Below are 5,565 nucleotides of genomic sequence, written 5' to 3'. Positions count from 1 at the left end.
CAGAGAATCCTGTGAGCCTCGCCTATTTATAAAGAACATACAAATTAGCATTAAATAAAAAAAACCCATATGTCGGGAACCGTATGGCAAATAAAAAAAACAGCCATGACTCACAATTATTAAAATACAAAAAAAACAAAAACAAAAGGATTTTGTTGTGCACCGACTCCTCCAATCTTCAGGTTCTGAAACAGGATTTAGACCCTATGTGCCCCTCTTCCCCCCTCCACACAAGAAGCCATTAGGGCTAAATCCAGGGTGAGGCAGGAATTTCACCTGCTGCATAATTTTAAAGGCGATCGCTCACCAGTGTTTTTCTATGTTCTCTGAGAGCACCATCATGTAGGGATAGAGAGTTTGATTTTGCAAATGTTTGACTTGTGGCACCTGGTGCAAAAGTGGTTACAGCCAGAGACTTCCACTCCTGCCCAGATGGTCAAGCTGGTGGTGATAAACAGCGACCCTTGGAATGCAGACGACCTGGTTAGCCTGGTTGAGAGATATCAAGTTGTTGAGAAATCCCTCGGGAATCCAGACATCGCCACTCCTCATACTGAACGTCACTGAACCTCATAAAACGTAAACCCAAATTTCTAAAATAATAGCATGGGTGTAATCAGAATTGCATGACCTTTATATAGATGACATTAGTTTGGGGAGTCAGGGGGTTCTATAATGATATAGGGAAAGCATAGCAGATGCTGAATAAGGCAATATTTTTAGCTGCTATGTCACAAAACTGGTGACAGGTTCCCTTGAAATTTTAAGCAGAAAGTAAACAAATAACATGGACTGATAAATAAAATATAAAATATTCTGCACCTTCTCACCGCTCGCTGCTCTTGAATTATGTCTCTCTCTATTTGCTGTAAAGCAGCGGTGTCCACGCTGTGCAGTTATGAGGCAGTAACCCAAGAAAGTTCAAACCAAAGCGTGTTTAATGTCCAACACCTCACTCAGTGCACAGCACACTGTATCTTCCGGATCGCAGCCGGGTAAACATAACGCCAGTCCAGGGCAGTTGCAGTGAGCGACGTACTGCTGGATATGCAGTGAGGGTTGCCAGTACCTTTGGCTCCGCTGGCCCTGTGTTAACTCACACAGGGCGTGCTCTGCAGATCACCTGCTCTGTTTCCTCACCAGAGCAACACTGACCAAATCATTCCTCCCAGCAGGGTTTTGTTTTTTCCTTTTCCAATCTGTGGCCATAGGCCACTCATAAGACCTGGACTGGAGGAAACGGACCTCACTACACAACCTTCCTGCAGTCCGTTTCAAAAATAAAAGCCCATACCGGGTTTTCCTAAACAAACTCCTTGGTCCAAATAGCTTGACCAGGTTCAAACTTACTTTTATTCTGCCCTGTGAGTCACAGGTCCATTGCTGTGATCACAAGGCACTCCAGCAGATCTAATATATTTCAGAGCACATCCTGGGGGACACATAGCGACCCTCACATATGACACCGGTCACTGTCTCACAGTGCGTATACAGGGAGAGCCCTGTCAGTGATTGGTAGCGGAGGAGACGCCACCAGGACCGAGCTGCACAAGACACTGGTGGGAAACGTTGGTCAGGTTTCCTTTAGACTAAATTACTGCCAAATACATTATACATATGAAATGTTAGGTACTTAGCTCACAAATTGGCTAATTCGTGTGTGTTCCCTAGCTATGAAAAGGTGATCTAGCTTTGAGGTGCGTCACTAACTTGAAGCTCAGGTAGGAGAGGAATAGATTGAAAATCTAAAGTTTCAGGAGTCTTGACATGTGGAGCAAAATATTTTTTTAAAAAGTTTTTCTAATATTCATTTGCACTGATGTTTTTTTTTATCTAGAACCTCACCATTAAGAGACCAAAAATGATCATAAGCTATACAAATGGTGCTATTGATTAAGAAGTCTGTAAAATAATTGTGATATTGATCTCCAGACTCAACTGGTCCATGGGTACAAGGAATCCCCTTGATGGTCCCCAGTGTGCCCCTGAGCTGGGACATAACAATAGTAACTATGTCCTGCGTCACCACAGCATCCCCACTCATGTTTATTGCCCCGATAATGCTTGTGTGCAAGCGGCTTACTGCACTTTGTAAGTTAGAAAGAAAGTTCGACTGGAGCGTCATGTCCGACCACTGCTCAATGATTTCCTAATGTGGCTGCCGAGCGCTGCACTTGACTTTTCTGGACGCCCCATAGAGGATGATTTGAGGGAACCCCCATCAATCAATAATAGGTGGTAAATAGGTGATAATTCTACATCCCAGTTATGGTGAGGACACAGGACATGTGCAGGAGCCTCCTGTATTTTACAGTTGACGCTCTACTATAGGGGAGATAACACCTAAGAGATATTTGCGTATAGCTGTAGCGTGGCCCCTAGAGTCAGCTCCACCTGTGGACCTCAGACACCTCAGTCTGACTATACTGATCTCTAGTGGCCAATGTGACAGCTGCAATATGTTGTTGCAAAGGGATTTGGTTTTTCAGCTGATATTCCTTTACTATTTTCATACCACACAGGGATTGGCTTATGTTTACACTAATGTAGTGACGCGCTGTATATCTATATTCCCGTACATTAGCTACAGCTGTTAGAGCACATATAACTGCTCTCTAACATAAGGAAAGAAATCAGACAGGTAATGATTGTCCACACAAGGGGTCGGATCACAGCATGGAAAGGGTTAAGCTTTGTGATATTCTCATTATGGTATAACTTATAAATGGTAGGGATAGGGTTACAGGTGTTGTTTCACAGACAACAGGACAATTTGTGGGAGAAGCTGTACAATTTCATGACTGAAAAAAAACAATGTCAGAAGTGGGATTCGAACCCACGCCTCCAGAGGAGACTGCGACCTGAACGCAGCGCCTTAGACCGCTCGGCCATCCTGACTTCTGTTGAGTCTTGTGTAAATTAACTGTTTCCAAACCAGACAGCAGACAGATGATCATTGCTTGTGATGAATAGAAGTGTATCATAATTTATTTTTGTTATTGATCTTTAACCCCTTAGTGACAGAGACACTTTTGAGCTTAATGACCAAGTCCAATTTTTCCAACCTGACAAGTGTCACTTTATGTGTTAATAACTCTGGAATGCTTCAGCCTATCCCAATCATTTTGAAAGAGTTTATTTGTGACATATTGTCCTTTATGTTGGTGGTGAATCTAGGTGAGTATGTTTTTAGCTTTTTTTTCTGAACATATCTAAAGTTTTGTGAAGATTTTGAGAAATTAACAATTTTAAAACATTCACTGCTTGTATCCTTAAACAAGAAAGTCACATCACACAAAATAGTTAATAAATAACATTTTCCACATGTCTGTTTTATTTTCTATGTGTATTTCTGCATCATTTTTTTTAAAGTTCCTTTTCTTTTATTGAGATGTTAGAAGGGTTAAACTTTTGCAGCAAATTTTCATTCTTTTTCAAGAACATTTGCAAATCCTATTTTCTAAAGATAAAGTGCACATTAATCTCCTTTAAAAACAGAATATTTTATTTGATTCTTTTATAAAACACCTAACCCAGTGTAGAAAAATACATAAACCAAAAGATTCAAAAAATATATGACCAAAAAAGCTATCTGCCAAAAACCCTACAATAACCTCGTCTTTCTCCTTCCTTACTGTGGAGGTTGGCACCCTAAGAAACGATTTTTTTTGGCGCCCCCACTCAACGTGGACTATCCCTCTCTCCCCTAATTCACCCTATCAATATAGGTGGGAAAACAATATAGTGTAGAAAGGAATGAAAGGATATTAAAACATATACCAAACAGAGGTTCACCTTAATGGTTCAGGCAGTATAGACAAAAAAAGACAAAAATTAACCCATAAAAACATTCAAGAGTCTGCCTGCTCAATGGCTATCTGGCAGATCTTACTATATGAATAACACTGGGGAACGCAATTTTTTAGGAGTTAGGTCAGACAACTGTTCTTAATTAATTTTTGGATGCTGAATCCAGAAATGATCTCAGTTTTTCTCTATCACGTCAAGTTTTTGAACTATAGGATTTTTGTCTTCTCAAAAATATTTAAACTACTGTACCTAAAAAGTTTTTTAGTTTTTTTAAATAGTACAAATATGAACAAAAAATGAAATATATAAGAAATTGGCATGACAAATATGTTTTTTAACACTATCATGTTTTTTTACAAAGGATATATACTGTATATATATATATATATATATATGCAAGTATTTAAGGTAAAAATGTACATTTATAGCTTTTTCTGGAGTGTTTAACTTGAGGACAATCACGTTTGATGCTCCAGCAATAGTCAGCCATCATATGTACATCCCATCTACCCTGGTAACGGTCTTCCATAACCTTCAAATCTTGGTGAAATCGTTCACCTTGCTCATCGCTAACAGCACCAAGATTTTCCGGAAAGTTGGCAAGATGGCAATGCAGAAAATGTAGTTTAATACTCATGTTGCAACCAAGCGCTTTGTAGCTCTCCAATAGTTTCTGAACAATTTATTTGTAATTACTTGCACATGTATTTCCAAGAAAGTTCTTGACGACGTCTTTGAATGATAACCAAGCATTCTTCTCAAGATCTCACATAGTCCCGGTGAAATGTTCATCTTTGATGAGCTGTCGAATTTGTGGACCATCAAACACACCAGCCTTGATTTTTTCAATGGACAGTCCAGGAAGTGCCAACATGATGTACTTAAAACAGTCGCCGTCAGTTGGCAATGCTTTTACAAATTGCTTCATGAGACCTAGTTTTATGTGCAGAGGTGGGAATAGTATATTCTTCCTGTCAACAAGTGGCTGATGTAGAATGTTAGGATCTCCAGGTTTAAGACCAGATCTTGGAGGCCAATTCGACTCAACCCAATGCTTTTCTCGAGCTCTGCTATCCCACATACAGAGAAAGCAGGGATACTTTGTGTACCCACGTTGCTGACCAAGAAGGAAGCAAACCATTTTAAGGTCAACACAGATGATCCAATTGTGTGTGTCATATTTCAATAACTCAATAACTCTCTTTACATCTCCATGTTCTTCACGAAGAGAGACAGAATGCCCAATAGGGACTGCACCAAATAAATTGCCATTGTGTAGAAGGAGACACTTAAGACTCCGCTTTGAGCTATCAATAAACTGTCGCCATTCATTTGGATTGTACATTGAAAGCCCTAATTCTTGTAGTAAACCAGGAATATTATGGCAAAACACAAAACCGCTGTCACACCGAAAGTACTGCAAAAATGTACTTTCTCTAGTACGAAAGTATGATACCTTCGCTCCTTGTTCAAGTAACTGTTTCTCATTCAGCCTTGATGCTAGTAATTCTGAAGCTTTTTTTGATAAGCCCAATTCACGTGCTAAATCATTTAACTCGTGCTGATCAAATCCCTTACGAACTGAATCCTTGTGACTTTCAAATTCTGCATCATTGCTGTCACTGTGTTCGTCAACATCACTCAGAACTTCTAGAGATGGTAGCTGTTCGAAAACTGGCACTGGAATTTCAGCTGAATGAGGCATTGGTCTGATAGCTGACGGTAGATTTGGATATTCTATTTTACTTTTATTTT

The 5,565-nt window shown here is 39.8% G+C and overlaps 1 non-coding gene across 1 annotated transcript; it reads right to left on the bottom strand.

The window, feature by feature from the left end:
* Window positions 1-2,815: 2,815 nt before the first annotated feature.
* Window positions 2,816-2,898, bottom strand: TRNAL-CAG (transfer RNA leucine (anticodon CAG)). The gene has a single exon. It is a non-coding gene; the product is annotated as a tRNA-Leu (tRNA).
* Window positions 2,899-5,565: the final 2,667 nt, after the last annotated feature.

The sequence above is a fragment of the Dendrobates tinctorius genome, unplaced genomic scaffold, assembly GCF_039654945.1.
Source record: "Dendrobates tinctorius isolate UK_male_01 unplaced genomic scaffold, ASM3965494v1 ptg000326l, whole genome shotgun sequence".
Classification (NCBI taxonomy): Eukaryota; Metazoa; Chordata; class Amphibia; order Anura; family Dendrobatidae; genus Dendrobates; species Dendrobates tinctorius.
The sequence above is the reverse complement of the archived record's forward strand: the minus strand, read 5'-3'. Positions and strand labels throughout refer to the sequence as shown.